Raw genomic sequence first — 16,060 nt, forward strand, 5'->3', positions numbered from 1 at the left:
CGCCAGCTCCCCCAGACTCTTCCATTGTGCTGTTTCCACGTACCTTCGGTGTGAGGTGGTGTGTGTGTTATGTGTATGTCACATCTATTTGTCGAAACTCCGTGAAAATAAGCCATTTGAGTTCCTTGAAAATGCAAGCGTCGACTTTGTGGAGATGATTTCAGACGAGGAGGAACGCTGGAGGAGAGCATCAGGAGAGCTCAAAATCCAAGGAGTTAAGCGTGTGAAATTTTTGGTAGAAATAACTAATGGTTAATGAGAGTTCAGCCGCATGCTTTAATTGCTGCGTTAGAAGTGTAATAAATCATTTAATCCCCACACCAACCACATGAGGGTGGTACTGTTACCACCCTCAACCAAAGAAACTGAGTCACAGAGAAGTAACTTGCCCAAGAGAGCATAGCTAATAAATAGAGACAGGACTGGGATCCAAGATATGTGCCTTCAGAGTTTTTCTTAATTGCTAGGCCCTCTTCTTCCTCACACTTAAACCCAGTCCAGAAATTTTCATCAGCTGTCAGGTGTGCCATTTACTTGATAACTCCTGTAGAGCCTTGGATGATGAGACAGCACAGATTTATATACATGAGCTTCAGTAAATCACTCTCCTGGAACTTAGTTATCTCTCTGAAAAGGAGGTGGTTGAACTAATTGGTTCAATTCCTTCCTGCCCAACTTTCTTTGCTTGGTTAACTTAATCCTAACAACCAAACTGAATGAGGAATAGAAGGAAGAATCAAAAAGCCATGACCTTGGGCTTCCCTGCTGGCGCAGTGGTTGAGAGTCCGCCTACCAATGCCGGGAATGCGGGTTCGTGCCCCGGTCCGGGAAGATCCCACGTGCCGCGGAGCGGCTGGGCCCGTGAGCCATGGCCGCTGAGCCTGCGCGTCCGGAGCCTGTGCTCCGCAATGGGAGAGGCCACAACAGTGAGAAGCCCGCGTACCGCACACACACACAAAAAAAAGCACCTTCATTCTCCTTGGAGTAGTGATTCAGAGGGAGTTGTAATCAATTAGAGGCCAAACCTGCTCAATGGGCTGCTGATTCAAACATATTATCCCCCAAATCTGGAGCCCTCTATTAATCTCAGAAAATTTTTCTTTCCTTTCCTCCACTTTGGAGAAGTGTAGAGAAAGCATACAGGTGGCTGAGCAAAAAAACTTAAAAAGTGGGTGTCGGGAACATACTGCAACCTAAAGTAGCATAAAGATACAATCTCAGGTCTAGAGCAAGGAATGTCTGTGAAAAGGAGTTTCCTTAGACTGAATTTTTATTTTAGTAGGACTTGACAGAACACAGTTCTCTATTTGGGGTAACTACATGAAATTTAATGTCTACAATGGGGAGGATATTAGCCATCTGGAAAATTTAGCTGTGTCAAAGTTGTAAAGGTATAGGTAAAATATAGTGTAGTATCAATAACTTCGATTTTGGAGTCACACAGACCTAGATTTTTGGCTGTCTCTGCCGTTTATTCGCTACCAGATCTTGGGCAAGTTACCTAACCTTGCTAAGCCTCAGTTTCCTCATGGGTAAACATGAGCATAATAATAGCACCAACTCTGAGTTATGAGGTTATAAAAGCTTACCTAAGTGAAGAACTCAGAACTGTGCTTTGCATATGGTAAGACTGAAGAAATATTAATTACCATCCAAGAAATGTCATGTGATTCTGAAAATGGAAACTATTTTTCTCATATTGAAAGTACTACATCTTCATGTTTTTAATGAAGAAAATGAGGCCCATGTTTTAAGCTAATAGCTCAGTGATGATAGCATAAATTTGATGCAGGCCTTCTGACCGGTATCTGCTAATTAGACCTGAAGCTCTTAAACTGTGATGAAGGGGAAAAGAATTGAATTAATTATATACGATGCCTCACTGTCCTACCACAGATAACATTCATCCTATAAAAATGATTCTCACGTACTTGATTCTTAAAAACAAACATTTACTGAGTACTTGCTATATTCAAGAACTGTGGGGTAGGGCATGCTGTAACGAGTAAATGATGCTTATAATCAAAAAAAGAAACAGTCATACGTATACACAAAACAGAGAGTGAGGTGTTACAAGTACCAAGTAAGATTCTTTTCTTAATGTTAAAATCAAAAGAAAGCATCCAGAAGAAAAAACTTGGCTGGAAGTCAAAAGACCTGAACTTTAGTCCTGACTTTTTTTTTTAAATTGAAATATAGTTGATTTACAATGTTGTGTTCATTTCAGGTGTACAGCAAAATGACTCAGTTACACATGTATATATATACTCTTTTTTTTTACATTCTCTTCCATTATAGGTTATTACAAGATACTGGGTATAGTTCCCTGTGCTATATAGTAGGTCCTTGCTGGTTATCTACTGTATATATATTAGTGTGTATATTTTAATCCCAAACTTTTAATCCTGACTTTTCCACCAAATAGCTGTGAACTTGAGAAATCTGCTTAACTTTTCTGTGCCTTAAATTTCTCATTGTTATTATTTTGGCTGTGCTGGGTCTTAGTTGCGGCATGCAGGATGTTTAGTTGCAGCATGTGGGGTCTTAGTTGTGGCATGAGGGATCTAGTTTCCTGACCAGGGATCGAACCTGGGCCCCCTGCATTGGGAGTATGGAGTCTTAACCACTGGACCACCAGGGAAGTCCCCGCACTGGTAAATATGGATAATGATAGCTTTTCACTCTGCCTCACAGAAGTATCATGACTATGACCATGAAATTAATAATAGGGTAAAATATTTTTAAAGATATTAGAAATATTAGTATTAGAAATAATAATGAGCAAGAAAAAGCTTCCAAAATCGCAACCACATTTTTAAAAAATTTATTTTATTTATTTTTGGCTGTGTTAGGTCTTCGTTGCTGTGTGCGGGCTTTCTCTACTTGTGGCTCGCGGGCTCTAGAGCACAGGCTCAGCAGCTGTGTCTCACGGGCTCAACTGCTCCACCGCATGTGGGATCCTCGCGGACCAGAGCTCGAACCCGTGCCCCCTGCATTGGCAGGCGGATTCCCAACCACTGCACCACCAGGGAAGTCCCAGCAACCACATTTTAACAAGAGTTACTAACTTAGACCAAATGGTAAGGGCACTAAGCAGAGTTCGCATATAATTAAATGACTGTCTACCGGTGTTCTCATCCTGCCTACATAGGTCTGCCCGCTGAATTGGCTATGGTAATTAAAGATTGCTAAAATGAAGATTTCCCTTCCCAACTTATTTTTAATTTTGAATAAACCACTCAGAAGAAATGAATAATCTACCAAGCTGCTTTTGTTTCATAAAAATGGTATGTGTCGTGAAATTAGTCCCCAAGGCAATTATCTTGCCTATTCTATGCCCTCATATAATATCTTGGGAAAACTTTGATGAGGGGCATTGGACCATTCACATAAAAAAAGCCCCAGGTAACTGGCTGACATCTTTAAGCACTTACAAGCTAACCCTAGCCTGAGACCAAAAAATAAAATTCAGAAAGCACCCTTGGGACTTCCCTGGTGGCTCAGTGGTTAAGAATCCGCCTGCCAATGCAGGGGACGTGGGTTCTATCTCTGGTCCGGGAAGATCCCACATGCTGCAGAGCAACTAAGCCCGTGTGCCACTAAGCCCGTGTGCCACTACTGAGCCTGTGCTCTAGGGCCCGTGTGCCCCAACTACTGAAGCCCACGTGCCGCAACTACTGAAGCCCGCGCACCTAGAGCCCGTGCTCCGCCGCAACAAGAGACGCCTGCGCACCGCAATGAAGAGTAGCCCCCGCTCGCCACAACTAGAGAAAGCCTGCGCACAGCAACGAAGACTCAGTGCAAACACCCTTTGAGACAGGGGTCCCCAACCGCCGGGCCACGGACCGCTATCAGCCCGCGGCCTATTAGGAGCCAGGCCACACAGTAGGAGGTGAGCGGCGGGCAGGCAAGAGAAGCTTCATCTGTCGCTCCCCATCGCTTGTGTTACCGCCTGTACCATCCCCCCACCCCACCCCACCCCCTGGTCTGTGGAAAAACTGTCTTCCACGAAACCGGTCCCTGGTGCCAAAAAGGTTGGGGACAGCTGCTTTAAGACATAATGTGCTTCAGTTAGGACATCAAGCGTAACAAACACAGGAAACAGTAGAGATAGGAGACCTGCCTGGAGCCATCAAAGTCCTGGCTCTGCTGTTTTCTGGCTCTAAGGCTGACCTGTAACAACAAACAAACCATTTATCTTCAGTTTCATTGTCTATACATTAGGAGATTTAAAAACTAAATAATTTCAATGGTTCCTTCTTCCTCTAAAATTATGATTCCCAAGAATTTCTAGAATTTTTTTCTGTCTCTCTGAGTCATTCAGTCTAGGTATATTTGACTAAGATACAAACAAAACTAATTACTATTAATTTGAGAATTGCATGGCTTTCCAGTTGCTCCACTGGTTTCAGAACTACCTGTAATGTATTACACCTCTAATCAAATTTCTTCTCGAAAATATCTATTATTCTCAGTGATCTGTGATGATTTCTGTGTTGTATCTGTGCATCTTGGGGAAATATTTCATTTTCCTCATAGATTTATTTAGCTTTTCCACCTTTGTATAAACGAGCCAAGTCTCAAAAAAAAAAAAAAATCCCCTTAGCGCTTATTTATTTTAAGTACACCATCTGAAACCCTCTGATCCTTAGGCATAGAAAAACAAAGTACAAACTCTCACGCTTCCCCATGCTTGCATAATGGCATTTGTGTCCAAATTATGAAACATATTAAATGTAAGTCAAAATACCCACCCCAGATTTCATCATAATCACCATCACCATTAGTCATGCTATGGCATCTACTTAGCTGACCACAATGGGTAAGAAGATCTCATTTTCTCGGTTCTACGTAATAGTTCAGGTTATTTCGATTTATCTATAATTATAAGAAGTTTATCTAGAATTATTAAATATATTGACATCTCACTGCTCTTCCAAATAGTCTAGTCTGGCTGCCAGGGGAGGAGCTAGGCCCTCACCTCTTCTGTTGCCGGCTCTGGAACAAAGAGAATGCCTTCAGTGAGTCTCCAGCCCACCAAAGAATTCTGCATTGTCCCTCAGAAGCCCATCACTTTCAGCAAATTTCCCTCTTCATGAGTAAATGTGTCAAAAAACATATTTTGTTGTAGATATTTTCTGCGTAGACACTTCCCATATTACTGTCATTTTTCAGATGCTGGGTTTTGCTCCACAAATTGCAATACCAATGCTAGAGCCCTAAGCAGTGAAGAATTAGGAATGAGAATCGTCTCTACATGTAAAGTCTGTGGTTGCCACATCTAACCCACTTCCCTTGCCAAAGGACTTTCTGTCCTGGACAGGTTACTCTTTTGGTTAAATATGAGGTACTCTGCCTCACAGAAGTATCATGACTATGACCATGAAATTAATAATAGGGTAAATTATTTTTAAAGATAAGGAAGGTCCTTATAAACAGATCATGGTTTCAATTTCATCAAATATCTTATTTTCCATTTGAAAGCCAATAGTTATTCTCTCTTATTTGGGTTTTTGTATGTAAATTCTGACCCAGGCTTAAAATACTGTATATCACAAGACAGTTCTTATGAAAATCACAACACATTAAAATTAAGGGGAAGGGCTTCCCTGGTGGCGCAGTGGTTAAGAATCTGCCTGCCAACACAGGGCACACGGGTTCGAGCCCTGGTCCGGGAAGATCCCACATGCCATGGAGCAACTAAGCCCGAGCACCACAACTACTGAGCCTGTGCTCTAGAGCCCGCGAGCCACAGCTACTGAAGCCCGCGTGCCTAGAGCCCGTGCTCTGCAACAAGAGGAGCCACCACAATGAGAAGCCCGCGCACCACTACGAAGAGTAGCCCCCGCACGCTGCAACTAGCGAAAGCCCATGCACAGCAACGAAGACCCAATGCAGCCAAAAATAAATAATTAAAAATTTTTAAATAAATTAATAAAATAAAATTAAGGAGAAAACTGTAATGAAAGAGGTACCAAATGTTCCCAAGTTAGTTTAAACCAATTGTACTACTAAATTTATAAATAACGTGTTGCCACTTCCAGAATGAGAATGCAGATCGGGTGGAAATAACCTCCAGTGGAAGCCCCTTTCTTAGATTCTTCATTTGAAATATTATCCCAAATTTTGTTGAGGCATTGGGAAGGTAGGATTATAGAAAGTACCAGGTAAAGAAGTTGGGCCCTGGAACCAGACTGCCTGAGTTTGAAGCCTACTTATGACTTAATTGATTTGGGGTAAGTTTTTTAACCTCCTTGGGCCTCAGTCTTCTCATCTATAAAATGGGAATAATAATGATTTGTGCCATTCAGATAAGTTAGTATACATAAAGTACTTAAGGCTTGTAACATTGTAAGCTCTCAATAAATATTAGCCATCATCACCTCCGTCATCACGATCATCAGCCTCACCATTATTACTACAGGAATTGCTGGTCTTACAGTATATGGTCACATTTACCACGGGTACTATATACAAAGTAGAAGTGTAGTTTAGCAACAAAGGCTGGTTTAGCTTCTTCCTCCAAATTGAGGGTGGGGGGTGGGGGGACAGCAAGGGCTAAGATTTGGAGTATAAAGAGTACATTAACTTAAATGATTTATGACAGTCCCGGCCTATCTCACCTGAAAGCATTAACAGAGCTTTATATTTACGAAAATAAATGACAGCTAGGTTTAAACTTTTACATCTTCTTAGATGCTGGAATATATTATGGTAAGTTATATTATTTTGTTTTTTAACTGTCAGTATCTATTCTGAGCCTTTACAACCTACACAGTAGGAAAAGGATGGAAAAAAAAAAGACAAATGGTAATTTATATAAGAATTTCACGGGTAAGAACTAAGCAAATGAATGTATAATTTATAATTTGGCATATTACTTTGTGACACATTTAAAAATGATTACTCTGATGATTTTGAAAATTCCAGGTGGCATTAGACTTCATCCTTCCATACAGTATTTCTTTGAATACCATCTCTGAATCCACAAATATTTATCTTTTTCTGGTTAGCGTCCAGCTGGTAACCAATGAAATGATCTTATATTATTCTAGGAAAGGAGCCAGGAACTTGATCTTATTGCATAAAGCTATTCCATTCCTCTTTGTATAAAATATATTCACCTACTGGTCCCTAGATAGTTAGCTGATAGAGCACTTAAAATTGTTCCCTTTGGAGTTGCTTGGGTGTCACTGAGAAATAAACAAATAATAAAATCAACCCCAGTATGTATGACACAACCCAACAAGTCAGTGTGTCCCCGTGCCTTCCACAGGACCACCTTAATCAGAATCACCCAGGACATTTGTTTAAAATCCAGATTCCTGTACCATACCAAACACATAAAGAATCAGAATTTTTTTTTTAAAAAAAAGAAGAAGACGAAGAACCGTAATTTCTAGGTCAAGGCGCTCAAGTCTGCATTTTACCAATATGTAATTCTTACGCATATACTGAAGTTTAAGAAGTGTTTCCCTATTAACATACCTCTGAGCTTGTTGACTGTATCTAATCAGTTTCCCCCAATGTGGATTAACTGGGCAAATATAAAAGAGGCCTAGCACTGAGGGACATGATCTACACCCAGGGCAAGCAGCTGAATCACCCCAGCATCAAGGGACAGATATTTTGATCATTGATGTTTTCTATTGAAACACTTGTAATGAAGAGGGTAAATGATGGAAAAATCTGCACATAATGAGGTATGGGGAAGTCATTCCGGCTTATACGTGGCTTAACTTACACTTTACTGACCAAAGTGGCCTGTTTTGTGGCCTTTCAGACACGCATTGTACATCTGCTTTGGTCATTGAGGAGGAGAACGCTTTTGAAAGTCAAAATGAAATGCTGAGTACATTCTAGTTAATTGCATATGTACAATAAAGATAAAGATATCAATATTCCTCTGTATTTCTGCCAACTATGAGATTCTGTGTTTGAGAGCCAGCATTGGCCAGTGCACCATTCAAATGATAGAGAACTACGACCCGGAAGAGAATTTGGAAGTCAAATGGAATTCATTTACCACAGTGTTCAGTTTTTAAGAGCCTCATCTAGATCAAGACCTAGAAGCAATATGCATACTTAAAGTCTTTGCCAAGGAATAGTATATCTAAGGTCTTCTATGGAAAAAAAAAAGTAATTATAGCCAAATATTAACAAGACCATCCAGGGAGAAAATGAAAAAAGGAGCAGTTAAGACATCTTAGAACAATGCAGACTTTTTTTTTCCTCGGGCTTCTATTATTTGAATTTAATTTTTATTTTTTGTAAAGTAATACATGTACAAGTTTTAAAAAAATCAAATAGCACTGCGGTCAACAAAAAAGGAAAGTCCCCTGTCCCACCTCTCCGCACTCCTGTTTTGCTTCCCATAGCCAACCTTTTCAACTCTTATAACTGTTTCTGTTTGTATCGTCCTCTACATTTTCTTTTCAAAAAAAAAAGTTTATGCTACTATTTCAAGGCTAGATACCCCAGGTAGCTGTCACTTCTCACATCTCAGCCCTGCAAGTCTCTCACGGGTGAGTTTGCATGATGGGTCCTTGGTAACATGCAGAACTGTCACTGCCAGGGAGCCTGGCAAATATGGTTTTAGATTTCTAGAGTCTAAAGCAGAAGGAGGCTGTCAGAAAGGGAGAGGGAGGGTGGGTGTTGAGTTCACCAATCTTTAACATCTGCCAAAGCTGGGTCTAGAATAGATTGAGACCATTTTGCACTTAGAATTGTGAAGCCATTGCTCCATCTTCTTGTAAGTTCCAATGATGCTGCTAAGAAATGCCACTTTAATTCCTGATTCTTTGTGTGTGACCTGTCATGGGTTTTGGGGGGCTTTTCTCCTTCCTCCTCTGGAGGCTTTTTGGATATTCTTTTTATCGTTGATGTTCTGAAATTTTAGTGATGTGTCTCGAGGTGGGTCTTTTCTATTCATTGTTGGGTATTTCTGTGGGCCCTTTCATTCTAGAAACTCATGATCTTCAATTCAGGGAAATTTTCTTCTTTCTTTGATATTTTTCTCCCGTTCATTTTGTCTGTTCTCTCTTCATGGAATTCTTATTTGTAAAATACTGGACTTCCCGGATTGATCCTCTAATTTAATTTTTTCCTTATTTCCAGCTCTTTGTTTTTTCTTATATAAGACTGCCTCAATTTTATCTTCTTTTTCCTAATTAATTTTTCCTTCAAATATTTTTCATTAAATCAATGGCAAAAATTATATACATTTCCCTCATCAAAAATTCTTGTAATGAATAAAAGTAACAAAATGAGATAACAGTGACATATGTCTCATACATTAAGAAATTTCCGGGCTTCCCTGGTGACGCAGTGGTTGAGAGTCCGCCTGCCGATGCAGGGGACACGGGTTCATGCCCCGGTCCGGGAAGATCCCACATGCCGCGGAGCGGCTGGGCCCGTGAGCCACGGCCGCTGAGCCTGCGCTCCGCAACGGGAGAGGCCACAACAGTGAGAGGCCCGCGAACCGCAAAAAAAAAAAGATTTCCTGTTAGAAGAAAGGGAGTTTGTACAGCAAAGGAAACAAGTGCTCAGAACACACTCAAATGTATGTGCAAAGACATACCCATCAACTAGCTGACTGTGTTTTATTGTTTGCATAATTACTAGACCAAACACTTATGAAATATAAGTGAGAACATTAAGAAATATGAGATCCACTTCATGTTTCTTATTTTCACAATACCAGCGCTAGACTCATAATAGTATCTTTATTGACTCTAAATATTTCCAAAGTAAAAAGCAGACAATTCTTAGAGCCTGCTGAGCAGGTTTTGCTGAAATAGCGGATTTCACTATACTTACAAGGAAAATCTGACTCAACTTATAGTAAAATAGTATGAGTAATAAAGAACACCAAATAAATATCACTAAGAGTAATACCTACACATATTAAAGTATTAATTTGAACCATGTTCTAATTGAATTGCATGCTCGTCAAATCAGCCAACTTTACCTAAGACATAACACCATATCAAAGAATATGAATTCACCCATCAATAGTTTCCAAATACCCAACCCCAAATTCATATTTGTATACTCATTAAGAATTACAGTTTATTTAGAAAAGAAAAACAAACACACATGCATCTTTATAACTTAAAATATTTCATATTATGCATAAACAATATTCAGATTTAAGCTTTGGACCATGTTTACTTTTTCCTAAGCTATATTTATGTCATCAAGATTTTCTTATAAAGGTAATTACTAAGTGTATTAATTAAACAAACTTACAGTAGCATTTCCAATGCCAAATTTCCACCTATTAGATATGAAAGTATAATCTTCTTCTGAATAAAGATATTTGTCCAGATTTGGGTCTAAACATTTTCTCAGGCAAACAATGTTGTGGAAAAAATTTCACCTTCATCTTAAAATGTATGCAATCTCATAATAAGCCCCTGCATTTCCAAGTTGAAACAAATCTTGGATTTCTAGAAAAGATAAACCCTTTATTTAAGAGGAGAATTGTGGGTTATAAACTCACCAACGTACTGAAAATCCTTTCGTTTCAGAAAAACCAATGCTCCTGCTAAAGATATGGGCAGTCGGTTATACCATGGATATAGATTTCACACAATATTACTTCTCCTCCTTAATGGTATTGCGGTAGATGCATCTTTGACCTTGGGCAGTGGTCTCATTTGATGGCCTGTGTAATATATTTGATTCTCTATATACAAATCAGACATTTACTCCCCAAGATATCATATTCACAAAGTCAAAAATTATACTTTTATTTAGAGAAGTAACGGTGACAGAGTCAAACGAGCCACCACTGTTTGCTTCTAACAAGACAGAAATTCTGAACAATATTTTCACTCGTGGCCATTTTGATGTCTGTAAGAGCTTATAGCACAAGATAAAATTCTCATCAACCTTAAAAAAAGTAGCAATGAAAACGACAAGTTCAATCCTGGAAAATTTTCCACTATCCCCAATATAAGTTAAATTAACCAATATAAAGCACAAACACAGTGATGCGGTAGAGGAAGACTAGGGCTCAAAGGTGCAAAGAATATTCCTTCTGACGTCATAACTAATTCTAATTGACTACACATGTTCCCATCTGGAGAATTAAATAACTCTGATTCAACCTGAATGGATAAGCAAAATTAGCATCAGTGATGCCAGTATTAGAAATTTTAGAGACTGCTCCGGTGGTCCAGTGGTAAAGAATCTTCTAGTGCAGGGGATGCAGATTCGATCCCTGGTCGGCGAACTAAAGTCCCACATGCCGGAAACTAATCCCGTGCACCTCAACTAGAGAGAAGCCCACGTACCACAACGAAAGATCGCGCATGCCTCAGCGAAGATCCTGCATGCCTCAACTAAGACCCCACGCAGCCATAAAAATAAATTAATTAATTTTTTAGAAAAAAGAAATTTTAGAAACTTCCACAGATGACAAGATCAAGAGGAAACCAGCTCACTGATTAACTGAACAGCTCATTGAGTTTTTAGAGAACATTAAAAAATTCATATGAAGTGCATTAAGTTAATATGTCCTTAAGTGCTAGCTATTGCACATTTATTCATTTACTCTGAAACGATTTTTGTTTATTGAAGAGATAATAGAAATATATCTAACAGTCTTTCCATGAACTGCAAACCTCCTTAACTTTATGTCTAGTCTTAGTGCACCTACCACCTTTAAGTTAATTCTCATACTCATTATAGGAGCTTCGACAATTGTAAAGCACAATGCTCAAATAACTTTTTATTAGCTGAAATTTTGTTTGTAGATATAAATAAAACTGGGAGCATATTTTGTTATTATATCAATGGATCAAATTTTTTCAAAAACGGCTGACACCTTTTAAAATTCTAATATCATGGTGGATTAGATAGGTATGAAATAGGCAAAGATCAAATTAAAAGAAAGCATTTATTTCAATCAATAAAATAGAGGGACTCCTTTTATGTCCATTACTTTAATCTTTCAGTAACAAAATATGTATTCGAATGAGCTTCAATCTGAAAACTGAGCAATTGTTAACCCTGAGAGGGAGCGAGAAAGACTGAAACTCTTCTTTGGTCCTTTTGCTCAAAATCATCAGCATCGATAATAAAGTCAGAAAGGAAGAATGATTAAGTGAACATCAAACTGCCAAGGACGTCGGGCATATTTAATCACCTCAGCCAAGTATCTTACACATGTGTTTCATTAGCCACAGGGAAGCTGGGTAGAGTGTGGATAGATTGCTATAAAATCAACAACAGCTGAAAAAGACAACGCAAGCGTGTGGAGTGAGGGGCACCATCTTTCTCAGCCCACAATTATCGGGGTGCTCATGGTAAAGAAAACACGTTTCCAGAATGAAACAGAAGGATCTAAGTGTGGTTCAACAGATTTGCTCAACATGCCACTTCTAAGATTTTTGGACTCCCCAGAATTGTTGAATTACTTTTAATAGCTGCAGCCTGCTATGCTAATAAACATTTTTTAATATAGAGAAACTCATATTCTAATTCGTAATTTTTTTACAAGATATTTCTAGAATATAAAATTGCTCCCATGTAACCAAATATTTAACACCTGGTTTTAGAACAGGAAAAGCCCTTATAGCCCGCCAATTTAACAAATGGAGAAACTGAGGCACGGGGACATGTATTAATTTGCCCAATTTCATAGAGCAATCGAGTGGCAGAGGAGGGACTTCATGCCAAATCTCCCGCTCAGAGCTCTTTCCAGACTATGCAGGGCCTCCTCTGTGTCAGCCTTCTACGGGGGACACGAGAGAGTCACAAAGAGCGTGCTGAGGACTTAACATGCAATTAAGAAGATGAGGTACAGCCTTCCATACCCAAAACAACCGGAAACAGCTAAATGACAATACAAGGCTGTATGTGATAAATTAAAAACCAAAAACAAGACAGCGAAGTGCTATAGGTGTTCAGAGAAGGGAAATAATGTAGGTGTGAGCAGTGGTCCCCAATCTTTTTGGCACCAGGGACCAGTTTCATGGAAGGCAGTTTTTCCGCAGGTGGTGAGGGGGATGGTTCAGGCAGTAATGCCAGCGATGGGAAGCGACGGGGAGCGATGGGGAGCCATGGGGAGTGGTGGGGAGTGATGGGGAGCCATGGGGAGCGGCAGATGAAGACTCGCTGGCTCCTCGCTGGCTTCCCTGCTGCTCACCTCCTGCTGTGAGGTAGGGGTTGGGGACCCCTGGGTTTGAGGACCAAAAAATAGTTTCATGAACTATATCTTAGAACAGTAGAACTTTTCTTCTAACTTGTTATTAAGAAATAATTTTAGCCTTAAAATAATTACAAAAAAAAAATAGTTCAAGAAACCCTTGTATACCCTTCATCCAGATTCAGATCCACTTACTGTTAACATTTATCCCATTTGCTTTGTCATCTGTGCTGTTTATTTATTCCTTCACTCGTTCATTTATTTTTCACACATTTTTTTCCAAATCACTTACAGTAAGTTACATACATGATGACTTTTTTACCTCTGAATACTTCAGTGTGTATTTTTTAAGATTAGGAATTTTCTCTTAAATAACCACAACACAGTTATCAACTTTATAAACTATGTTGCTAAATAATGCATTTATCTAAGCTAACAATCTACAATCCATATTTCAATTCTGTCAGTTGATCTAACAGCATTTTTACATCTTAGGACATGTTCCCAGTATAGGATCCAGTCTATGGTTAGGTATTGCCTTGAGGTATCAGGTCTCTTTAGCCTCAATCAGTCTGGAACATTGATCAACCTGGGTTATAGACACCGCCTTTCCCTGTCTTTCGTGACATGGACAATTTCGAAGACAATAGTTCTAGCTCCCACTATCTTACCTGCTCTTAATATAACAGTCCTCATTTTGTGCCTATCTGCTGTTTCTTCATGATTGCATTGGGGTAGTGTTGTATTCTTTGCCCGTGATAGCCGTCTGTCCTTCAGAGGTGATGTTCATTTTGATCACTTGGTCAAGGTGCTGTCCAATCTTCCCACTCTACAATTTTGTTTCTTTTTCTCCCCTGCAACCAACAAATAGCTTTATTAGGAAATGACATATTAAGATCTTGCAAATATCCTGCTCCTCAGCAATACTTCTCTTAAACTTAGTAGTCATTGAGTTCCAGAGTCAATCTTTACAACGATGGTTGCAAAGTGGGGATCTTCCAACTCCAGCACTCCCACTTCATTTAATGTTTGGCTTCAGCATTCTGGTGTAAAACAGGGCCCCTTCTTCTCACCTGTCTATCTGTTGATTGACTTATCGTTTTCTTTCCTTTCTTTCTTGTCTATTGTAATTTGATAATAATGATTTCCTTTTTTTTTTTTTTTTTTCCTGCTGCACCACACAGCTTGTGGGATCTTAGTTCCCCAACCAGGGACTGGATCTTCACCCTCAGCAGTGAAAGCGTGGCATCCTAACCACTGGACCACCAAGGAATTCCTGATTTCCTATTTTTAAATGCCTTACAATTCATTATTGTATTTAATTATTTTGAGGCAAATTTCCCAGATTTGGTCACTGGGAGCCTTCAAGCTGGTGCCTATGTCCTTAGGGTATGTCCTATAGTTTTTTTTGATCACCTCCTTACTTCCTGGCATATGGAAGAATTTATGGCACAACATGTCCCAGACCCATCTCACACCTACTCTGTCCCAGCCCTAGGGAGGAAACCACCTGGAAACAGCCGGTCTCTTATACTTGAACCTTTGGGTAGCTTCTGAAGATGGGTAGAATTTTGATAGGCAGAGAGAATGAACACTAGCATTTCAGGTTCAAACAAGAAGTATGCTGAACACAGAGAAAGGATTTCACTTACCCTCTCTGTTTAAGTTTTCTACAGCTATGTAACAAATTACACCTAAAAATAATCACTTAAAACAGTCATTCTGTGGATCTTCAGTTGAGGCAAAACTCAGTGGGAATGGCTTGTCTCTGATCCACTTTGTGTCAGCTGGACTCAATTAAGGCTAGAGGATCCAAGATGGCCCCACTCACATCTGGGACCTCGGTGCTGCCTGTTGGCTGGGCACTAATGCTCCTCCATGTGGTCTCTCTCTCCATCAGGAGAGCTTGACTTCCTCGCATTGCAGCCCAGGGCTCCAAGGGGGTGAGAGCAGAAGCTGCCAGACCTTTTAAGGCCTTGGCCCGGAGCTGGCATAGGGTCATTTTCCTTGCACTCGATTGATGAAAGCAAGTCATAAGGCCAGCCCAGTTTCAGAAAGGCGGAAATACACTCCACCTCTTGATGGAAGGAGCAGCATGCATGTATAGGACAGGAAGATCTTTGAACACACTCAACCACATCCTCTTTTTACCCTTTCAATTTCTCGAAGTTAAGTTAGTAGTTTTTGAATTCCAACATGGAAAGGAAGAAATGGAGAGTTTCAGATAGCTGAATAGGAAAGCATCATGTGACCTTTTTTTTTTTTTTCAGTATGCGGGCCTCTCACTGTTGTGGCATCTCCCGTTGCGGAGCACAGGCTCCAGACGCGCAGGCTCAGCGGCCATGGTGCACGGGCCCAGTCGCTCCGCGGCATGTGGGATCTTCCCAGACCGGGGCACGAACCCGTGTCCCCTGCATCGGCAGGCGGATTCTCAACCACTGCACCACCAGGGAAGCCCTGTGACTTTTAGTTGAACAATGTGATCATTAAAGAATCAATAAATCTCACATTGAGTGAGAGTTCTGTTTATGAAAGATGAAAAGTAACATTCAAAAGTCATTGGAATAATTTGTACAGGTATCTTGAAATTTTAAAAAGTCTCAGCTTAAGTGAGATTGAGAATCTGAAAACGTTCCAAGGCAGATACACAGAAATAATTTTCTTAAGTAATTATTCATAAAGAAAGTTTTGAAAATCAAAGGATGGGGGCAGAAGGTGGGAACTATAGATGGGGATTTGATTATTTTTTGATTCTTTTAAACATTGTTTCCCGTTTTCAGTAAGGGCAGAATGACAAGCAGCAACAGCAAAGACAGATTTGCGTTTCAACATAACTGAATAACATCTTGATCAAAATAGCAAAAGAGAAGAACAGTTTTCCTGCAAATTCATCTCTTTATTTGG

The sequence above is a fragment of the Phocoena sinus genome, chromosome 13 (assembly GCF_008692025.1).
Source record: "Phocoena sinus isolate mPhoSin1 chromosome 13, mPhoSin1.pri, whole genome shotgun sequence".
In the NCBI taxonomy this organism is placed as follows: Eukaryota; Metazoa; Chordata; class Mammalia; order Artiodactyla; family Phocoenidae; genus Phocoena; species Phocoena sinus.